At 43.6% G+C, this 24,088-nt stretch overlaps 2 pseudogenes across 1 annotated transcript; one reads left to right on the forward strand and one right to left on the reverse strand.

Annotated features, from left to right (window-relative positions):
• Positions 1 to 12,458: 12,458 nt before the first annotated feature.
• LOC148854476 (BTB/POZ domain-containing protein At5g66560 pseudogene) lies at positions 12,459 to 17,357 on the reverse strand (annotated as a pseudogene).
• Positions 16,695 to 23,079, forward strand: LOC148854477 (phosphoserine phosphatase, chloroplastic-like; annotated as a pseudogene). The gene is made up of 7 exons (XR_016112973.1): positions 16,695 to 18,871; positions 19,129 to 19,261; positions 19,361 to 19,551; positions 19,638 to 19,646; positions 21,309 to 21,474; positions 21,556 to 21,609; positions 22,703 to 23,079. The product of XR_016112973.1 is annotated as a phosphoserine phosphatase, chloroplastic-like (transcript).
• Positions 23,080 to 24,088: the final 1,009 nt, after the last annotated feature.

A 24,088-nucleotide genomic window follows, 5' to 3' on the forward strand; every position in this document is an offset into this window, starting at 1 on the left:
CAAGGGAAAGACTGTAGATTAGGTTTTCTCTTTGTTGGTTTTGATTCATTGGCTAAATGGATTTGTGTATTGTCCTGTACGGGACTGGCTTGGCTGGTGGGGACAGAGGACAGCTAGTTGCAGTCTGGGATCCTCAATGAATGGTGGGTCTCACATCACAGTACATCCCCGCCGTGCATTGGCAACATCTCCCAATGATAGTACCAGCCCCATTGATGTCATCATCGGGAGATGTTCCTAATACAGGGGATGTGCTGTGAGACACTGTAGGGCGCCCCCATGTGGGGCGCAGATCTGAAATCTGAGGCTCTATACAATCTGAGTCTTTTGTCTAATAATTGTAAGGTCTCTGTCTTAAAAGAGTTAAAATCGATTGAGGTTATTAATTTATTATCTGTTCTCATGATTGTGTTGTACGAGTTCACATCTGCGCCTCGGGCGCCCCACAACGTCTCACAGCACATTTCCGCCGTGTACAATCTGAGTCTTTTGATACCATCATCATGTGGGATGTTGTGGGGCGCAGATCTTAACTCGTGTTGTACTGCTGAGCGGCACAGTGAAGTTCCATTACATGGATACTGAATCTTGAACTTCAACGTCCACCTTTATCGAGAAAAGACAATGCTATCATGGCCTATGGGTGTTTAGTGTTTCAATTGAAAGGTATTCGTGGGTCCGGGTTATGACCAAGATTCATTCAAACTTTCATGGTTTTGGCATCATAAAGAGTATTGCAAATCAATTTTAAGAAATGTATGGGTAAGAAATCCTACAAATGCATCAATAATACTAAATTAAGGCTACAACTTGGGTCGGGTAAGCTTGAATCCAACCTAAAAAAATTGGATTGGGTTGGGTTGGGTTGATGCTGGGGTTAAGGCTAGGGTTGAAATTTAAGAACCCGGCTTTACTTTGGGTTGGGTTAGGATTGACCCCTTGGACGACCCGACCCAACCCAACCTGACTTTTTATGGTTGGGTTGTTTAGATGCATGATAGTTGTAGCCACTACCACATACTATCATTTATTTCATTTAAGATAATCACTTCACTTAATCCTAATTGGAAATACTAAAACCTTGATAACATATTTTATGTTTTTTGAATATTTTATTCTTTATTTCCTTTCTATTGTTTGCCACCCATAGCTTTATGCCCATAAAAGATCTATTATAAGTCATCATAATAAACTATATTCATTTCAAACATTTTTTTTTCTGAATTTTGTATTTAAAGAACCAATAAAAACATCAACAAACAAATACTAATAAAACATAGGATTAATATATGTAATGAAAGTTGAGTTAAGATCTAAGATTAAGAGGTTCTACAAGATTTTTAGGGATGGGAAGAAGGTAGGGTTGGGCCCGGCCCAACCTGAGCCCAACCCAACCCGAAGTTGACTTTGGGTTGGGTTGGGTTGGGTTAGGGTTGAAGGAATTTAATTAGGGTTGGGGGTTTAAAACTAAGGGTTGGGCTAGGGTTGGCCTCAACCCGACCTAACCCGGCCTGACTTGCAACCATATATTAAACCAAAGACTCAAATTAGTGAGATAGATCTGCTCTCAAATTGCGTATGACGGTCAAGATTGATTGATAATGCGCAATCCGGTCGGACCTAGTTGCCGGTTACCTCGCCTCTGACGGAGTTGAAGGTGCCTGAAACAAGGAAGAAACTAGGGATTTCCAGGGAGGAATTCGGTTGGAACACTTCAAAGCTCAAGTTAGTGCTTTAGAGAAGGCAAGGGAAATAATGGATTTCGAGACCAGAAAGCACAAAATATCACATACCTCTTTCTCTTGGGGGAGGAAGGCCTCTTATAGCCACCTGGTGCACTTACTCCCAAATTTCTGCTAAGTCAGGCATAACCACCTCTGTGGGGGGCCAGGCATAACCGCCACTGTCCTCTTTGTCAGGGTTGTCTCTGCCATGACTGAGATGGCAATGGCAGGTGGCCGTTGCGGCGTGATTGCCGTCTGTCAGACCCAGATCAGTCAGGCGTGCTACCTTAGAGTACGGATGTCAAATATGGTTTCACAGTCGCCTGACCTGGAGCCGAGGTGCCAGAGTGGTGCGTGAGGTGAAGTCTTGAGCTCGGATGAGCAGATCCTACTGTCTCGAAGTGCTGGCACATGATCCGAACTGGCTCGAGGTGAGCTGGCCCCAGCCTTGTCCCTCGCGGGCTTTAGTGTTAGCCTTAGGATCCTTTAGGGAGAGCTCGGGTTTCCTTTTGAGGAGCTCAGGAACTTGGGCCTCTCTTTGAAGAGCTCAGGAGTTCGGGCCTTTCTTCGGGATATGGCTGTGCTAAGTCATCGTGCTGAGCTGGCGTTCCTACCAGGTCATCTTGTCTTCTTCCACGTGTCGCACAGCCAAGGGGTCGGGCCAAATCAACCTCCATCAATTGCCCCCCACTCCCTATGCCCGAGGTCTTGACCCGGCATGGGGAGTTTACGGACTGATGGGTGGATTTGCTCTGTGGTGTGCTTAGTCTAGTTCGGAGATTCCCCGGTCTGACCCGCTTATGTTCTTGGCTCAATTAGGGTCAGTGCGGCTCGATCGGAGTCAAATCGGGTCGCGTACAGCTCACACGTGGATGTCAAACGATTTATCAACTATCGGACGTCAAAAATTTGTGCTAAACTGATTTCACATCGGGGGTCGTGCAGTCGATTTTCTTGAGAGCCATTGGATGGCTTCCATTTCGACCGTTGATGCGCGGGTATAGCGGCTATAAATAGTGGGGTCCCTGGCAACTTTTCCTTCGCCAAATTTCAACGATCGTTCCTTGAGCTCGCGTCCAAAGTCCCCAGCTCGCGTCATTCTCCTTAGTTCGGTAGCGTTTTCCTTGGTGAGTCCCCTTAGCCTTTTCAATTTCCTCTCCTTTTCCTTTCGCGATGTCTAGTTCCAGTAGTTTGGGTAGTTTAGATAACCTTCCAGAAGGGCCTGAGGCAGAGACCTAGGGTCGGGCTAACTCCTTTGACAGCATTCTTGATGAGCTCGAGGTAGGGCCTACAACCCGGGTCACCCCGGGTAGCCTAGAGTCCACCTCGTGTCGGGTTCGTATGCCGGACACGTTCTGACCTTCTACTATGACGTCTGAGAGACTTCGGTCTCTTGCTCATCAGTTCAACCTGCCCGGGGAGTATGCGTATAGATTACCTTCGGGCAACTTCCCTTGGGAGCACAGTCCAGATGAGATCGTGATTTTCCGAGAGCAGCTCATTGTCGGGCTACGCCTTCCTCTTCACCCTTTAATCATTGAAGTCTTGAACCACTTCGGCGTCTCGGTAGGTCAACTTCACCCGAACTCTATTCACAACCTTGTCGGGACCATATCCCTCTGTTGCGAGTTCGTCATCCCCACTTGGAAATTTTCTCTGCCCTTCTTATGCTTAAGAAACAAACGAGCTACCTTTCCGAGCACAGGCGGGCTTACTACCTGTCACCTCGCCCGGGTTTCAAACTCCTTCACAAACTCTCAAACAAAGTCCCGGCATGGAAGCGGGACTACTTCGTGGTCCGAAGTGTTACGAGGTGGCTATTTCCTACTCATTGGAGGGCGGTTGTCCCTGATTCCGACGTCATGTTAGACAGAGACATGGCGGAAACCTTTCAATCCTAGGCCCAGGTCGGGCTTGAGTGTGAAGAATACCTCACGGAGGCCAAGCTTATTCAGACCAGTCTGAGTTCGTAGGCTTCTTTTGCAGGTATTATGGAACCAGAGAAGACCCATGGTGCCAACTTACTCGTCGGAATGAAGAGAAGGAAGCGGGTCACCAAGCGAGCTCGGGTGGAGTCTCCTCGGGCCATGGAGCCCGAAGTCCCGAGCCAGCCTTGGTCATCAACCTAGACTATCCCAGGGAAACTGAGGCAGTGGGGCCCATCCCCGAGATGGTAGCGGAGCCCGGCACTGCAGAGGCTCGGGAGGCTGAGACTATGGAGGCCTCTCGAACTCCGAATATTTTCTCCAGCTCAGGGAGACAGGAGGGGGTTGGCAGTGTGCTCTGCGCTCTTCGCAAGAGCCAGAAGGTCGGGTACTCGAGCGAGGTCGCGGCCTGGTCCGAGCTCCCTCTCAGCCACATCGGCGCACGTGCAGCGTCTCACGTCATGGTGGTAGGTTGTCGAAGTCTTCCCTTTGTGCTTTTTTCATTCTCTTTTGTGTTTTTGCCGAACTGACTCTTTGCTTGGCAGGCGAATTCCTCTATTCACGCCCTGATAATTCAAGCAGAGAGGAACTTGAAGCGGGCACAAGCTGCCGATGAAGCTTTGGGGTCGGCTCAAGAGTGGGCGTGGACTGCCAAAGAGGCTCTGGGGTCAGTTCGGGAGCAGGTCCACCGCCTTGAAGGGGAAGCATTAGTTCAAATGAGTTAAATGGAGAGACTCCGGAGGGAGAACGACGCTCTGGGACTAGTCATGAAGCACCTCACGACTTCGAAGGGTGTCCTGGAGCACGAGGTGGAATACCTCAAGGCTGATATCAAGGAGAAATCCGAGATATTCTTCCAGGCCCTTGAGGATACAGAGGTGAAGGCCGTCGATGATTACATTGCGTCGGAGAGCTTCGATGACCTGATGGTGGGCTCATACTGGAGGGGCTTCAAGCTGAGCCGTTGGATGATAAGGCATGCCTACCCCGAGCTTGATATTTGTGCCATCACCACTTCGTGCATTACTCCGGAGATGGCTGCTGTGGCCAATGAAGATCCGGATTCTGATGACGAAGCCGATCCTCTGAGTGCTGCCGAGGTCCCTTTTGAGGGTAAAGGGGATGTAGCCTCGTAGTGATGTGTATCGGGCCTATGAGCCCGAAGTAATGTATCGAGCTTGTGAGCCCATTTCTTCTTTCTTTTCTTGTGAACATTGTAAAGCAAATATTGGTAATGAAATACCTTTTTTCTGTTCAAGTGTTGCAGAGCTATTTCTTTTTTGCCGAAGTGATTATGTTGCCGAGCTACATAGAGTTAGGTCCCCAAGACAGGAGGATTCCTTGAGGCGAGCTGACATGGTAAGGCTATATGCCCGATCTGTTCTCTACATGTCTTGGAGTGAGCTTTACACCCCGGGTTTCGTATTCGTGCTGCCTACTCCTTTTGTGCTAACACTTAGCTTGCGCTGATGAGTTCCCGAGGTCATCCTTAGCTCGGTGCTTTAGCTCAGGATATTTTCCTAGGTTTCTTGCCCATGCCGGAGAGGTGGTCGGGTCTTGTGGTGCCAAGGTTTTCGTTACTTCGGCATTCTGGCCCTTAGACTCTCGGGAGCGGCTTAAAGTCCACTCAGTTTGGCAACTTATAGGTAATATCGCCTTAGGTTGACGATGTTCCAAGCTCGGGGTATTTGCCTACCCTCTAGGGTCTCGAGCTCGTACCCTCCTCCGAGTGCTCTCTTTATTCAGTAGGGTCCCTCCCAGTTCGGCCCGAGTTTGCCGACGTCAGGCTTAGGTACCATGACCTTGCAGAAAACCAGGTCGTTGATGTGGAAGTTTCGCCTCTTGACTATGGTGTTGTAGTACTGAGCTATCCTTTGTTGGTACGCTGCAGTCCTGATGTACGCAAGGTCCCTCACCTCGTCAAGTAGGTTGAGGTTGGTACGTAGCTCATTGTTATTAGTATTGTCGTTGTATGCTTCCAACCGAAGTGAGGGGATTTCGATTTTGGCTAGGATGACTGCCTCCATGTCATAGGTGAGGTTGAAGGGGGTTTCTCCAGTGGCGGTTTTCTCTGTAGTTCAATATGCCCATAGGACGCTGGGCAGCTCGTCTGCCCATAACCCTTTAGCTCGGTCTAGCCTGACCTTTAGTCTATGGAGGAAAGCTCTATTCGTGACTTCTGCCTGACCGTTTACTTGTGGGTGTGCAACCGATGTGAAGTTTTGCTAGATCCCCATGTCTTGGCACCACTCTTGGAATTTGATGTCCTCGAACTGCTTGCCATTGTCGGAGATTAGTCCCTGAGGTAGCCCGAAGTGACACAATATGTTCTTCTAGAAGAAGTTTTGGATGTTTTGAGTTGTGATGGTTATGAGAGTTTCAGCTTCAACCCACTTGGTGAAGTAATTTACTGCCACCACTAGGAACTTCCTTCCTCCTGTTGCTGGCGGGAATGACCCGAGTAGGTCGATACCCCATTGTGCGAAGGGCCATGGGTTGGTAAGATACTTGAGGTCGGCGGCGGGCTGGTGGTGAATATTGGTGTGCTTTTGGCACTTATCGCACTTCCTGACTAGCTCTATGGCATCTGCTTTCATTGTTGGCCAATAGTACCTTTGTTGTAGCGCTTTCTGAGCAAGGGCCCTGCCCCTAGGTGTCTGCCACACAGGCCTTCATGAATGTCATGGAGTACGAGCTCGACTTCGGGAGATTGCAAGCAGCGTAGGTAAGGGAGCATGTAGGATCTCCGATACAGCCGTCCGTCTATTATGACATACTTGGCTACCTAGCGCTCTACCCTCCTAGTGGTGTTGCGGTCTGTGGGGAGGGTTCCATGTAGTAGGAAGCTCCCGAGTGGATCAATCCAACTCGGCTCTACTTGGGCGACAGGAGCAACCTCCTTTGCCCCCCGGAGAATGCTAGGCCGAGGTAGGTCCTCTATGTACACAGTTCTTATGGTGTTGTCACTGGTGCTGGCTAACTGGGATAGGACATCGGCCTCAGCGTTCTATGACCTTGGGATTTGCTTGATGAAGTGTGATTGGAAGCTAAGCATAACCTCTTTTACCTTTGCCAAGTAGGCGATCATAGTTGGCTCGCGGACTTCGTATTCGCCTGTAACTTGGTTGACCACAAGCTGGGAATCGCTGCAGATAACTATATGTTTTGCTTTTACCTCTCGCACCAGGGCTAGCCCTACTATCAACGCCTCGTATTTCGTCTCATTGTTGGATGCCACGAACTCAAAGCATAGCGTGTACTCTAGTTTCGTGCCACTCGGACCGTGAAGAACTACACCAGCTCTGTTGCCCTATTGATTTGAGGAGCCATCTACTTGAAGGATCCAGGGCTCTTCATCCCAGTTCACGCTCGGACTAACCAGGAGATATACCGAACTGGGTGCAACCTCACAGGGCTCGGACTCAACCGGCCTGGGAGCACCGAGCTCACCCGAACTGGGAGCTTCATGCTCAACCGGGCTAAGGGCCTCGGAGCTGAACGTGCATTCTACAACAAAATCCGCTAAGGCTTGGGCTTTGATAGTGGTTTGTGGCTTGTACTGGAGGTCATACTCACTGAGTTTGATGGCCCACTTTGTCAATCGACCAGAGACCTCGGGCCTGAGTAATACTTGTCTCAAGGGTTTGTCGGTGAGGACGATGATGATATGGGCTTGGAAATACGGGCAGAGTTTGCGGGCTGCAATGACCAGCGCATAGGATAGCTTCTCTATCTCTAGATATCTCGTTTCTGCTCCTTACAATATTTTACTAACATAGTAGATGGGTCGTTGGACCTGATCTGCTTCCTTTATCAGTACCGAATTGACCACTTCGTTGCTTGCCGAGAGGTACAGTTCTAAAACATCACCCTCTTCAGTCTGGGTCAAAACTAGGATACTAGGAAGGTATCTTTTGAGCTCGTCAAATGCGAGATGGCATTTCGGGTTCCACTCGAACCCTTTGCCTTTTATTGCCTTGAAGAAGGGCAGGCAACAGTTTGCTGATTTAGACATGAAACGACTCAAAGCAGTTATTCTGCAGTTTAGCCTCTGACTCTTTTTCACTTTTCGGGGTGGTCTCATATCTAGTATGGCCCTTATTTTGTCTGGGTTGGCCTCAATACCGCATCGGTTGACGATGTACCCTAGGAACTTACCTGAGGTGACACCGAAGACACACTTATTCGGGTTTAGTTTCATGCTAAATTGACGCAGAATTTGAAAGACAAAATGCAAATCTTGTATTAATTCATGCGAAAACTGTCTTGACAACCATGTCGTCTACATAACATTCTACCTTTGTGCCAATTAAGGGTTGAAACAGCTTATTCACAAGCCTTTGAAAGGTTGCCCTAGCATTTTTCAGTTCGAAAGGCATAACCTTGTAGCAGTATAGGCCGAACTCTGTTATGAAGGCAGTTTTTTCCTCGTCTGACGGGTCCATCCTGATTTGGTTGTAACCCGAGTAGGCATCCATGAAGCTTAGCAACTCGTGTCCTGAGGTCGCGTATACTAGGCAGTCAATCTTGGGGAGGGGGAAGCAATATTTTGGGCAAGCTCGGTTTAGGTCGGTGTAGTCGACCCACATGTGCCACTTGCCATTTGCCTTTTTTACCAGAACCAGGTTGGCCACCTAGCTCAGGTAATGAACTTTCCTTATGAAGTCTGTTGCGAGGAGCTTTTCGACCTCCTCTTCGACTGCCCTCCAGCGCTCTGGGGCTAGGTTGTGTTTCTTCTGTCTAATGGGCCTAACTACAAGGTCAGTATTCAACTTGTGAGTTATAGGGTCGGGGTTTATACCGGGCATCTCTGCCGCGAACCATGCAAAAATGTCAAAATTTTGGAGTAAGAAACTCACAAGTTTGGTTCGTAGAGGTTCTTGCACGGAAGCACCGATCTAAAGCATTTGAGTTGGGTCTGCGACTGAGGTCGGAACGACAGTTTCTTCCTTGGGCGCAGCTCGTTCTTCTCCTTGCTCTGTAGGCCGCTCCAGTTCAAGGTCGCCGACCACCTTGGTCTTTCCCTTTAGGGCGGAAACATAGCACTTCCAGGACTCGAGCTGGTCGCCCCGCACTACCCCCACACCGAAGTCTGTAGGGAACTTCATTGCCAAATGATAAGTGGAGACCACCGCTCGTAGGATATGGGTGATCGGCCGACCTATTATAGCATTGTATGAGGAGGGGGTTGCGACCACCAGGAAGTTGTGGTTGAGTCTGACTATGCAGGGCCATGTGCCGACTTCCACAGGTATTGTCACTTTTCCGAGGGGCCTGACTTCTTCTCCGCTGAAGCCCACTAATGGAGTGTTTGCGGGTTTCAAGTCACTTCCCTGCAATTGAATCAGGTCGAACGCGGCTTTGAAGAGAATATCTGTTGAGCTTCCCGAGTCAACCATTACATGCCTAACCTCGACGTCGTTGATCTTTACCTTTATGACGAGGCCGTCGTTGTGGGGGTAGTGAACCCCGCACGCGTCGTCCTCGGTGAAGAATATGGGGTCTTCCGTCCTTGTCCGCTTTGGGGGATTTTGTTCTTCTCTAGCGGCCTCACAGGTTGATGCCCGAGCTGCTGCCAAGGTGCACCCTGCTACAATCGATCCTTCAACGATCACATGAATCATTCCCAGAATTGGCCTTTCCTCCGGGGGTTGTTTCTGTGACTGTTCTGCTGGCCGGCTGCTGGACTCGGGGGCATCTCTGTTGTACTCCCACTGCCGACCTATCTTACTACTATTATTATTATTATGCTGCACAAAATTTCTTAGGTATCCGCGAAGGATAAGTTCTTCTATCTCGTCGCAGAGATTATTACAATGTTCGGTGCTATGACCGTGGTCTCTATGAAAGCTGCAATACAAATTTTGGTTCCTCTCATTCGGGTTCCCTTTCAAACGAGGGGGCCACTTCACGTACGGGGCGTCCTTGATCATCATCAGGATCTCAACCCGCTTTGCGTTCAAGGGTGTGTAGTCCACCCGATCCGCCATGGGAGCTCGGAACGGCATACTTGGCTTTGCAACCCAAGTTGAGTCTTTCTTCCTCCTATCATCCTGGTTGGGGAGTTCAATTTCCCTCTTCCTTTCTTCAAACCCGCCCTCAGTCCTCTAGTTGATCTCTTCCTCTGTCCTTATGAATCTGCCCGCGAGCTTGAGGAATTCAGCTATGGTCGCGGGCTGGCTGACCACCATGTGCCATTTGAATTCCTTGTGCTTCACCCCCCTCTTGGCTGCCACAAGCTGTACTGCAGGGTCTAGGTGCAGTATCTGCAAGTACGCATCGTTGAACCGTTTGATATAGCCTCGGATGGATTCTCCTTCCCTCTAGACTATCCCAAGGAGGCTCTCCTCGGTTCGGGGACACCGCTTGCTGGTAACAAAGTGCGCGGTGAAGACTTGCACAAACTGGGTCCAGCTCCTTATCGACCCAGGGGCCAGGTTCCTGTACCAGGTGCGGGCAACTCCCCTGAAGGAGGTGGCTAAGGCCACGCACATGCAGGACTCGCTGGCCCTCGCCAGGTGCATTTAGGACTGGAAAGCATCAACATGATCACTGGGGTCAAAGGACCCATTATATTTGTCTAGTGGGGGGAGTTTGAAGTCCTTGGGCATGGGAACGGCGAGGAGTTTTGATGACAGGGGGAAGGGACTGAAAGAATAGGAGCAACCTTTACCTCGTCCGAGCTTGCTTCTTCTTTACCTCGGAGCTCGGGCAGGACGCAGGTGGTAGTTCGATGACTTTGTCAGCACCTCCACTGCTGCTTGGAAGGCCTAGTATTGGCACTGCTGTCCTCGGTGTTTTCAAGCTCAGTGGGCCTGGATTGCTGGTGGTAGTCCGCGGCCAAGATGCCGAATTGGTTCTCTGCGAGCGGAAGCCCAAACTTAGAGTGTCGAGGTGCCGACTCGATTGGCTGGGAGGTTCCTGATCCGCCGGCAAGCTGCGAAGCGGGGGTAGTTAGTCTTTCCCTTCTACTCGGGGATGAGGCCTGGCTTCTGGAGGGGTTCTACGACTGAGAAGATTCCCCTCGGTGAAGGCATCCGCCCTGAGGAGAGGGCTTGACCAGCTTGGCTGCAGGGTGCCGAGGTGGGAGCTGCAGTTGGTTCAGAGGCAGTTGGGGGAACTGCTGTTGGTAGTGACACTGAGAAATATGGTGCAGTACTTGCTACTGATGGAGCTGATGTTGCTGGAACTGCTGCATTTGGGCTTGCATTGCCCGCACGCACTGCATCAAGTCATCAAGCTAGTTCTGGCTTGTCGTTAGAGGGACAACGGTCTGTTCGGCGAAGGTTGTCTCGATAGGGAGGGGAAGGGGAACATTCATAGGTGCCACCGTGCTCGGTGCATTGAGGGTAGGGATTCCATCCATCGAGAGGGGGACGGTGAACTGTCCGATGCATATAGTGGCAAGTTGAGGGTGTTCCCCTACAACATTTAAGTCGGTGTTGTGCCTGTTGCTGTTGGAGGAAACCATGGAAGCTAAGGTTTCTTTGAGAGAGAGAGAGAGATAGAGGTTAGGGGAGGCTTTTTGAAGTCTTCCCACAGACGGCGCCAAATGATAATGTGCAATTCGGTCGGACCTAGCTGTCGGTTACCTCACCTCTGACGGAGCTGAAGGTGCCTGAAACAAGGAAGAAGCTGGGGATTTCCGGGGAGGAACCCGGTTGGAACAATCCAAAACTCAAGTTAGTGCTCTAGAGAAAGGAAGGGAAATAATGGATTTCGAGACCAGAAAGCACAAAATATCACATACCTCTTTCTGTTGGGGGAGGAAGGCCTCTTATAGCCACCTAGTGCACTTACTCCCAAATTTCTGCTAAGTCAGGCATAACCGCCTCTGTGGGGGGGGGGGGGGTAGGCATAACCGCCACTATCCTCTCTGTTAGGGTCGTCTCTGCCATGACTGAGATGGCGGTGGCAGGTGGCCGTTGCGGCGTGATTTCCGCCTGTCAGACCCAGATCAGTCAGGCATGCTGCCTCAGAGTACGGATGTCAGATATGGTCGTGCGACCTGGAGCCAAGGTGCCGGAGTGGTGCGCAAGGTGAAGTCTTGAGCTCGGATGAGAAGATCCTACTGTCCTGAAGTGTTGGCACATGATCCGAACTGGCTCGAGGTGGGCTGGCCCCGGCCTTGTCCCTCACGGGCTTTGCTGTTAGCCTCGGGATCCTTTAGGGAGAGCTCGGGTTTCCTTTTAGGGAGCTCGGGAACTCGGTCCTCTCTTCGAGGAGCTCGGGAGTTCGGGCCTCTCTTCGAGATAGGGTTGTGTTAAGTCATCGTGCCGAGCTGACATTCCTACCAGGTCATCTTGTCTTCTTCCACATGTCACACAGCCAAGGGGTAGGGCCAAATCTACCTCCATCATTGATCTTTCTAATTATTGATATTTTTTTTTAAGGTATACTTATTTCAGCTGTAAACAGTCTCGAAGAGCAGTTTTATGCCTATTTGTATCGATCAACCTAAATTGTTTCATACAAGAACAACAGTTCCAAAGACAACCTAAATAAGTTATGAACTCAGTAAGCGCATATTGTAGTAGTATGTGAAATGTGAGTTATCACGGTATATTGTTGGGATTTGGGAAATGAAAGAAAAATTAAGATTTTCATTGTAAATCAATATAAATTTTAGGGTAAATTACAAAAACCCCCCTGTACTGTGGTGTCTGTGACAAAGATCCCCCTGTACTTTGTTTTGCGTATGACCGTGAGACAAAGACACCCTTCTATTAGCTTTCCATTGAAACCCGCCATTACAATATTTTATAATCCCCATACTACCCTTATAATAAGGACAATTGTCCAACATCATCTACTCCAGTTGCGACGCTATCTTCCTCTCCAAAGAAGCTCGACAATCGTCTGAGGCATTTAATATGTTCGTCATCCTTAATAACCCAAACAGAAACCTTGTCATAGTAGATGAAGATGATCCCGAGCATGACCTCGAGCTCCTTTCCTAGGGCAGATTCATAATTATCATCTCCAGAAGCTCTCTTTGCTCCACCTCAGAAGCAATGGATGCCAAGGATGGTTTCCTATTAGAACGCAACAGACCTGGAATTGATTTCTTTGCATAGGACAACAGAGAGCTCTCGATGATTTTCGAGTTTATATCTCAAGCTTTCATAGCGAAAATCACTTGTATGTATACCGGCGAGCTCAAAATGCATGGATCTTTGAACCAAGGTTCGGCATTGCTAGCAGTAGTGTTCTTACTCTTATTCCTTCGGCGTGTCCCGACGTCAATCCCATTCAATATGTTCTAATTCGAAGATCTAGTCGAGCCTGTGCTGGCTCCCTCATTCACTGGCCATCCGAAGAGCAACGAATCGGTTGAAGAAGCTTGCACCACAATTGAATTGATGCATCTCTGGGGAATGCTCAGCTCTTCTGCTAGTGGCATCAATGCCTCACACGATTTTAGGGTCCTTACGGATTCTTTGATGTTCCTGAGAACCAATTGAGAGAGGAACCTCTCGGTCTTGGAGATTAGGTTATCTTCTGAGAAGTCCTCGGTCATCATCAGATACTCTCCTTCTCATAATTTCTCGCCTTCTAGCAACATTGGCTTCTTGCTCGGTTATCATCAGATGAAGCTTTCTACTTTTCGCCATAAGGGGGAACTGAACAAACACATTAAGTAACAATTTCAATCATGATGAATGAGGAAAAATAGACTAAAGGAAGTACGAAGAGGTGAAGACAACATTAGTAGAGGACCTTATGGAGGTGGAAAGTCATGTCGTCTGCTTCAATCACAATGTCGCTAGGTAACCCCATAGTACAAAACCTACAAAAATGCAAATGATAAAATCCTCTCAGATTCTTCTTTTCTTGAGCAAAGAAGACAAACAGAAAACAGTGTAGGAATCCCAAAAATAAATTGCATGAACTCACCATGTCTGGCCTTTGGAGCTCAAGTTTTCCATATCGGCGGCCATATTCTATGAAAAGGAAGAGGAAATAATACGAGCTTTCTATAAGTTTTTCTTTATAATTAGAAGATTGCACTAAGAAAGGTACCCCTTTACACTAAATTAGCAAAATAACTCCATAAAATTACTAAAAGGGGGAAAAATCTTTGAAGTGGTTAACCCTTAAAGAGACTGCATCAGAGGTTTCTGAGAAAAGCCCAAAAACCCCTCTTGACCACGGAGATCACTTACTCAGACAATCAAACCAACAATACATGAACAAGATGCAGAAGGGGGAATTGAAAATCTTCTCAAAGTAATGATCCCTATGATTTAAAGCAAAGATACTGTTCCAGTAAGCAAGTGGAAATTGACTTAACCGAAGAAGAAAGGAGCAAAAAATAGAGGAAAGCTACGCCCAATGGCTTACTGCAATGAGTTGTGTTGGCTATGGCCGAGAGGAACGGAAAACAGAGGAAAGCGGGAAGAAGAAAGGGGAGGAGAGAAAGGGGAAGGGGAAGAAGAGAAATCGAGGGAGAGAGAGAAACGTGAAGGAATCTGAGATATAAGGGATTACCGCCATTGTTGTTCGTGTATTGTGAGGTCAAGGAAGATGAATATTGTTTTTCTCCTAATTGTCCTTATTACAAGGGTAGTATTGCAATGGCAGATTTCAACGGAAAGCTAACAGAAGGATGTCTTTGTCTCACGGTCATAGTACAGGGGGGGTCTTTGTCACAAACCTCATAGTACAAGGGGTCTTTGTAATTTACCCTAAATTTTATTAATAATTAAAAGATATTAATTTTAAAATTCATAAAATTAGGCTGAAAAACATAAGACCTAATAGTTTTTCTTTTTTTTTCCTGCTCCATGGGGTTGCACAACCTGCAAGGGGAGCCCATCCCCCAAATACATAACCCCCAACCCTAGTGCAAGTAGGATTTGACCCCAAGACTTCGTTACAGCCAGTTAGAAACCTTACAAACCGACTAGATGGCAACTTGCCTGGTGGGTGTTGGTATCGTGGTGAGATGTGATACGATTGAGGATGAAATAGATAAATTACATATATATGTGTCGTGTGTCTGTTTTGCCCTATAGCATTTTGGTATGTGTTGTAGGAAAATTTCTGCTTGAATCACATTATAACCTAGGGATGCAAATGGATCAGATCGGATTCAAATCAGGGTATATTCGAATTCAATCTAACACTATTCATGTTGGATCCGATTCGATCCGAAGATCCAATCAGATTTGATAGGACTCGACTAGAATTCGAATCCTATCGGATCTTTGGATCTGATTTGATCTGACTTGTTTTCTTTAAAAAATAATAAATTATTAAAAGAAAAAATAAAATATATCAATTTAAATAAAGAAAAAATAAAAAATACAAATATTTTTTAATTATTTTTATCATATATATATACATGTATTTTATAAAAAATAAATAATGTAACAAATTTATAAAAATACAATATAAACAATATATTTATAAATAAACAAATAACATATATATATATATATATATTTATAAATATATAACACATCGGATTGAATCTTCTCATATCCAATAGGGGTGATCCGAATTCGATCAAATAGGACCGGATCAGGATCCGTTCCATTTGCACCCCTCACTGCCATATAACAAACCAGGTAAAAACCACATAATTTGAAATGCAACAGCTCCAATAAGTAATAGCTGTTGGAGGAAACATCCATTTGATATTTAAGCTGTTGCGTTGTGACTTGTGAGGCACGGCCATTGTAACTTCAAACAATCTAAATGTCTAACCAAACACGTTTTATTCGTGTGAGGACTACGACTAGAAAGCAAAAAATACTTTCTACGACGAGACCAAGAGTACTGGCACCCGTAACTTCACGACAATGATTGATTTCCCTAAGACGCTTGAGCCGAACGTGTTTCCGACTTTAACCAGCTCTACTCAAGGACTAGACTGACTCGCCTACTCCCTACGCCCTACAACCCGAAGGACGGAACAAAGAGTTCTCTCTGCGGCTTAAGGCTCGGTCCTCTTTTCATAAGTTCAGTAGCCAAAGCTACAAAAAAGAGGGAATTTTTCAAAGCGTGCCCCTGAGTACCGACACTCGCTTCACCTCTTTTCATTCTCGTTGTTAGCTCTCCTCTAGTAACTACATCTGTACTTTAACAACAAAGAACTTCGAATGCACAAAACAAATGATCTTTTATAAAGAATAATGGATAATCAATATATGGTTGGGCAATACACAAGCATGATATACAGGGGACAAGGTATGAACACAATAAACAAAAAAGACAAATGCACAGGAAATACAGCACAATGCACGAAATCACAAGGGATAGGTGATTGATATGGAGATGTATAATCATACAAGGAATTGAAAATGAGATCTTCCGTCCAGTGGTTAGGACATCGTCTTTTCATGTCGAAGACACGGGTTCGATTCCCGTAAGGGATAGAGGTACTCATTCCCGGCCGGCGGTATCATTGCTGAGTGATCTCTCGCTATCTGGCTGGAAAGGGTGGTCCGGAAGCTTCCTCTCTCCCAGCAAGCAAGACGAGATCACGCCTCCATAGTCCATACCAAACATCCCCTCACCTCAGTTCTGCCATATTATTTTTAACCTTCAGCATTTCTAGCAGGGATGGGCACATCAACGGCCTACCCTGAAACCGGATGGATTGTGATTGGGTTCTGTTCTAGAGTATATCTAGTATTATGATAAAATTAGCTCTCTTTTTTTGTTCTTGATCTCATGTTTTAACTTTCCAGTTTCCACTCTATGGACGAGTGTAGTTGAAGGCTCCAATTATCAAGCCATCCAATCAACGATTTGGTGCTTCATTCTTGGGCAAATACAGATAACCGAGGTTTTAAAATCCGGATCAGACATGGAACGGTTTTTGGGTTGAATGGTCTTACTGTTTGGTTTGAACGGACGGACCATTCTGATTTAAAAGAAATAAATAAATAAAGGACAAAAACATTGTTCAGGTAACCAGGTTGACGGTTCAACTGCTTGGGTCAACGGGTCACTGATCAAATTCAGAATTTTTGGCCCAAAAGCAGTTTTAGGGTGAAATAGAAGAAGTTACCTGACCGATTCCCGGGTCAACTGGTCTAACTGTGATCCGGTCTGATTTTCAAAACCATGCAGATACCATATAACAGTTTTTCTTAATTTTTACTTATAATCATTTATGTGATTTAACGAAAAATGTTGTTGAAATAAGTTCAAAACTTCAAATAACGAATCAATTTAACAAAATTTTATTCCAACGAATCTTGTTATTTTCCTAGTCTAGTCCAGACGGTTTTTCAAATAGACCTGAAAATAAAACTGCTTTGGCCACCGGTTTCAGTGTCAGTCACACAGTTGTTTGACCATTTGGTTCGAATGGAAAAAAATAAAAAAAAATGGCCTAACCATTAACAGTTGTTATCAAGGTATATCAACAAGTGATGTGTTTATTTCTGATTTCCGTGTAGCAGCAACTGTTATACTTGCTTGTTTTGGGTGAGGGATTGAATCAATTAAGAGTAATATTGTTTGTAGCAGATGTTGGACCAGCTTCCTCCAAGACGCAATCCTTAGAATTCGGATTTCGTCCATGAATTGATGAATGTATATACAACAACGGTGCTGCCGGCTGTAGATTCAGATTCCATGCTTTTTATAAGAATCTTTTTTGATACAAACCTTCCGCTGTCACTGGAAGGTTGTATCTGTCCTTGAGCTTTAGTGTCGGAGCACCGATCAAAGAGGGAATTTTGACAATCATGCCAACGAAACAGACAAAGAAACAAGCTTGATCTGGCAACCGAAGGTAGTCTAAATCCAGATAGAGATAGGATTACTCGACAGCCCATTCACATTATCATTTCAGGTTGGCTGATCATTCTTTGAAGGTAGAAACAGACAAAGAAACTACTCACACACAATTTGGAAATGGATGTGTGCTATCATACTTCTTGATCTGGCAAGCCTTAATCGACAAGGCAATACAGTACCTTAAGTCCTTCTAGCACAGATTGCACCCTCAGGATCTTCTGCTGCATCATTGCATTATCATAGCTTACGGATTGTCGGCTCTTTTGATCCTGCAACAGGCCGTGCAGGAAGAACATTCATCATCAAACCCGAACAGGAGGGACCATTGCTGAAGGTGCACCGTGCTGGGCCGCGTCCAGTTATGATGATAAAGTGAAAGCTCTAACGGCAGGTCTTGAAGCAGCTTCAAACAACTTTCTATCATATATTGTGATATATAGTAACTCTCTCAATCTAATCAACCTTTTGAAATATAAGAACAAGCTTATGGAATTGGTGGAACGTATGCACTGGTATCGTCTCACCAAACTTCTTGCTCAGTTTAGCTCCAGCTCCTTTTGAAGGAGAAAAAAAATCGGTATATTTATAATTGATCACCAAACCCTTTTAACTGTCTTTATCGTTTCTGGAGCATGAGAAGACACATCACCAAACTTACTTGGGGCTCGGAAATGCAGTGATAAGTGTGAGGATGCCCTCTAAAATTGTTACCCGTAGGCCGTAACATTCTTGTTCAGTTACAGGTCCAAATCACGAGGCCAATATTTCAATCCAACTATTGCATTTGGAATGTGGGATATACCTGTGATCTATGGGAAATTGGGAACTACTCCATTCCATCACCTTAACCCAACTCAGGTTTTCTCAACCGGAAAACCAGCTGGGCTCTCTCGGGCTTCGAGGCAGAGATCTGACTGAAGAACAAAGCAGGGATAAGTATTCGCGGGAAATTTTTGAAAAAAAGTACTTTTTTTTTTTGCGTTTATTTGGAATGTTTTCTTCAAATGCTTTCTTTTTCTTGGATGGTTTTTGGGTTCTCTCTTAAATTTCTCTACAAGTTCTGTATAATGATCAATACACATTGGTTGCTGGCGATTATGTTACCTTTGCCACTGTGTTTGTTTTTACCTCCAAGAACTACATTGATGGATTTATTGGCTCAATTTGATTCATTTATATGTTCGGTGGAATGTTTACGAGGGACATGTTCTTTAATTTATTGAGAAGCGGATAATCTGATGGAAGGGTTGATTAGTGCGCGCCTGACTCCGGTTTGTCCTCGCATTAGTCATCAGCAGTATGCTTTTTCTTCTTTGAATATCCTCCGTTTAGCAAAAAGTTTGTATAAGAACCCTCTTCAGATGATAAACCAATACAAAAGCTTCAACTCAGTTTCTGCTTCAATTCAACAACCGTTGGAGTCCGCCGCTCCTGCTGGCTTCGACAACACTATGCCATCTAAAGGTTGCATTGGAAAATTTCGGCAAGTCTTTGCTTTATTGTTGATCTATATCAATGTTTGTGAGGATGGCTAGGAGCCCTGAAGGGCCTATGGATTTGTGGATTCAACTTAGCTAATCAATGAAAAATCACTAAAGTGGAGTTTGGTGTTGATGCTGCGGCCTGAGAGGCCCAATAGTTAATTGTTCAAGTGGGTTTTGAATGCCAATCTAAATAATGATCCTTTGAGAGTTAATGTCATGGATTGTGTGTGCTGACAGATGTTCTTGACACCTGGAAGAATGCCAATGCAGTCTGCTTTGACGTGGATAGTACTGTCTGCCTGGATGAGGGAATTGATGAACTTGCAGAATTTTGTGGAGCTGGAAAAGCTGTGGCAGAGTGGACTGCCAGGTTTCACGTCATCCTAGTTTTTTCACACCAAAACTTTTTAGATGGTATAGAGATGAAGAATTTTGACATTCATTTTCTTTTTGTTTGAGGAGTTTCCAGGGTAATGAATGGTTCTGTTCCTTTTGAGGATGCTCTTGCTGCTAGATTATCTCTGTTAACCCTTCTTTGTCCCATCTACAGGATTTCCTTGAAAAGAAACCTCTCAGGTGTGAGCCCCTTCTTTCATTTGTATTGCTTTCAATATCTGGAGTATTTGTTACTTCATTTTTAGAAGGACGAATTCTTCTATAGCGAATGCTGAATTACAATGGCTTGAGGTTGCTTCTATCCTTGCTTGCACATCTACATTGTATTAGCCTTCTTCTTGTCTCTTTAGTGTTCAAAGGTTTGGCCCTTCTTTGGCTTTCTCATTTGAAGGATATTAGAGTTCTGATTTCTCAGTTATGACATGTTTAACTTCATGAGGTTCCTTTTAGATCTTATCTATAGAATGAAATGAAAGCTTAAGGAACCACATCATCTCTTGCAACTTTTCTTTTTCCTTGATGGAATATGAGAATTGCTATTTCTCCTTACAAGTTTTTTTTTTTTTCTAATAGTTTAATATTGTCCATACAATTAGAAGTAGTTAAACAGTACAATCTGTTAATGCTTTACCAAATTATAGAGAATTTAGTCTGATGATCAACCAGAAAGAAATTTCTTGTAGACAATAGACAGCCATCCCTTTCTCCTCCATCTGCCAAACAAATCTTAATTCTTGGTTTGTTGCTTGGTGGAATTCTAATTTCATGCTTGTTTAAGTACCTTGTTCTAGAAACCATCCATCTTATGTTGTTTGGAATTTGCATTAACATGGTAAGTAAGAATTACAACCATTTTTTTTTCTCTGAGTAGCCTTACTTTTTTTTTTGGCAGTCTGTGTTTACTTTCCTCAATGACCTGTCTATTTTTTCCCTCCCATGTCAAGTACATTCTAGTAATTTGTAGGATTTTCCAGGCATAGATGAGTTGATCAAGAAGCTGAAGGCCAATAACACTGATGTATACCTGATCTCTGGAGGGGTTCACCAAATGATCCAAGTATGCTCTTTAACTTTAAAGAGGATCTTTTCTCTACTAGATGACCTTTCTCTAGTGTGACCCTTGACCATAGAAAAGGCCTCTTATTTCTAGGTGATTATTTTAACATTAACTCTAAGGAAACTGCCATGTGATCAATTTAATTATTTAACTTTGAATCTGAAGAAACTGAACCTGGAAGATGTTCTTACCATGTACTGTTATCAAATACTGTGCTCAAAGCCTGAAGTTTTGTATTATTAGCTTGTTTAAAAGTTTCAGCCATCTAGTGAACTGTTCTAGGTGGATTTTTTTATGGTCTTGTGCACTGAAATATACATTATTGAAATGCCAAAACATTGCATGGTCTTAATTATTCCATGGACAATTTTGATAGTATTGTAATTATAGCACTATTCCTTTCTGGCTTGTACATGGTCATTCACACACACACACACACACACACACACACACACACACACACACATCTTGAATTAAAAAAAAAAAAGAAAGAAAAAAGGTCATTATCCTCTCAAATTATGATACCCTGTTCCTTCAAATTCCTGGAAACTCTTTACTCTTACCGATCATACATGGCCATGTGGGATCTGTATACTGATAATGGATGAGAAAGTCATAAACAATAAATAGAATAATTGCTTATTCAGGAGGAAAAATATTGTTTAAGCATGGAAAGGAAAAAACTTAGTTGCACTCTCATACTTGAAAAGTCTAAACATATATCAATAAAAAAATCCTTCATAGAATTGTCTAATTACACTTTAAAACCATCAATTGGGTAGCTTGGATCCATGACTTTACAGCTTTTTGCAACTCCTAGGAGCAAATTTCTGGTTTCTAATATTTTCCATTGCTGAGACCTACAAGAGATCTGTACTGTTTTGTTTGATCTGAAGGTGTTGTTGTTCATACTTCAACATGCAGATATTTTGGAAACTGAATTTATTTTGAAATTAATAACTAGAATATTTTTCTTTGAAGCTGTTGCATCACTTCTTGGGATTCCATGTGAAAACATTTTTACCAATCAACTACTATTTGGAAGTTCTGGAGAGTTCCTTGGGTTTGACAGGAATGAGTTTACTTCAAGGAGTGGTGGGAAAGCAACTGCAGTTCAACATATAAGAAAGGTCAGTCTTGGAGATATGCAATTAGATATTGGTTAAGGTGTTTGCAACTTTAAATTCTTTCTGATTATGTTGAATTTTTAGGTCCATGGATACAAGAGCTTAGTCATGATTGGGGATGGAGCAACTGGCCTTGAGGTAAGAAAATATACCCAAACTTCATCATCATCTTCACAACTATTTTGGAACAGTTATGATGCAGGTCTTGGCTTTGATACCAAACTGAGATAGGATGGACCTGCAAAATACGAAAAAAAAGAGAAGAAAAACACTTGCTAATGAGCACCTAGGCTTCTCTAGGAGTTAAGACCTAGAGCAGCTATTAGGAATAAGCACCTAATAGCTTCTTAAAGAAATCAAAACCATCGAGAAAATTTTGGCATCAAGGCAAAAGAAAATTAAACCAAAGGCAAATTGTATTCTAACTCTTGTCAATTCTTATCCTCCTATTTCAAAGCAAATATATGGACCCTATACAGAATCATTTCTCTGATTTAACAACTCCTAATTTCTCTCCAACTTATACCTATAGGCTATAGTTGTGCTGTCTTCAAAACTTACTAGAACTCCTAAAAAGCTTCTAAAATTGACTTTTAAACCAATTAAAATTTTGATATGAATTTCTAACAAGGAAACAACTCCTACAACAATTACATATCAGAATAAATTCAACATTACACAAACTTGAACAGATTTTGGCAGATGTCTGAAATCAACCATAACTTGCTCAATTCATGTACAAATTGCATGATCTTGGACAAGTTTGATGGATGGCTGAATAAGCTTTCTAATGACACCAGCATTGAGCCAATTAAGCAAGTTCTGACACCTAAATTCTAGCTGCAAGTAGAGTGACGAACTAAAGATGTTCTCTTTGATTTTGACTTGACGCTCAAGTAATTCACTTATAATTATGAATTTAATATCATTGGATGTGCATAATAAACAATCTCTTTGTTAACTTGCAGATGTAAATGTAGCAGGCTGTGTTGAAAACATATTGTATATGGTCATTGATCTGGATTCTATAGTACTTAATTTAGATGTTTACAATGTAAAATCACAATGATTAGATATGTAGTTTGTAGATTAATGGAAACATTTTATCAGTTCATTGGCGAAAATTCCTTTGTTTATAATGTCTTATAAATTTATTTCTTTGTTATTTTATTTTACTTGAGAAACTTTTGGGGCCAATATGATATTCCTCTTTCTACGTTGCATTATACAGGCTCGTAGGCCAGGAGGTGCCAACCTGTTTATCTGCTACACAGATGTTCATCTTAGAGAAGCTGTTGCTTCAAAAGCTGATTATGTTGATCTAAGCGGCCAATTGCTCTCGATTTAGTATAACTTTGGTGTATGGATAAATCCTATGGCCGATGGCATAGCCTACACAAACTAGTGCCATGTCAGCATATTGCTTGTTTGCTGTGGTCAAAGTTTGGTAGGATAGTTGATAGATTGTGGGCAAATAATCCTACCATGTGGGACACTTGTCCCTTGATCAAAGAGGCTAAACAGTTCCAAGTGGTTGCTTTTTTTCTTGGATTGGATAAGCTCTCTCCAATAGAAAAGTTTTATAACGTTGTGTGTTAAAGGCTTCAATAACAGGATTGGATGTAAAAACTGCATTTTTAAATGGAGAACTTAATGAAGAAATTTATATGCAACAACCAGAAGGATATTTAATAAAGGGACAAGAAGGATATCTATATAAATTAAAAAAGTCATTGTATGGATTAAAACAATCTCCTCGTATGTGGTATTATACTTTTCATAATACAATCACAAAACTTGGTTTTGTTCCAAATACCTTTGATCATTGTGTTTATGTCCTAAATAGAGGGAGTTCCATTGTGTTGTAGTCTTTCTATGTAGATGATATCTTGATTGCTGGACATGATATGAATTTAATAGAAAAGACAAAGAATTGATTAAACTCTCAATTTGAAATGAAAGACTTAGTCTTGAAATAAAAAATAGAGAGATAGAAAAACAAGAACTTTGACCCTATCACAAAAAAGATACATAGATTCTATGCTTAAGAGATTTAGAATGGAAGAATGCAAATAGATTGACACTCCAATACTAATGGGAACAAAACTAACAAAAGATATGTGCCCAACAAATGAACAAGAAAAAGAAGAAATGGCTAAGAAACCTTATGCTCAAGCTGTAGGCAGCCTTATGTATGCCATGCTCTTTACTTGGCCTCACTTAAGTTTTTGTTGTTTACTTGGTTAGTAGATTCCAAAATAACACAGGAAAATCTTATTGGAATGCAATAAAAAGAATCTTTAAAAATAGAGAGACTTAGGTGATGCTTCATTTATTCTTGGGATAAAAATAGATAAATAGAAAAACAAGAACTTTGACCCTATCACAAGAAAGATACATAGATTCTATGCTTAAGAGATTTAGAATGGATGAATGCAAACTGGTTGACACTCCATTAATAATGGGAACAAAACTAGCAAAAGATATGTGCTCAACAAATGAACAAGAAAAGGAAGAAATGGCTAAGAAACCCTATGCTCAAGCTGTAGGCAGCCTTATGTATGCCATGCTCTGTACTCGGCCTGACTTAAGTTTTGTTGTTAGCTTGGTTAGTAAA

This window comes from Nelumbo lutea, chromosome 4 (assembly GCF_056320005.1).
Source record: "Nelumbo lutea isolate HS-2025 chromosome 4, American lotus-T2T, whole genome shotgun sequence".
NCBI lineage: Eukaryota > Viridiplantae > Streptophyta > Magnoliopsida > Proteales > Nelumbonaceae > Nelumbo > Nelumbo lutea.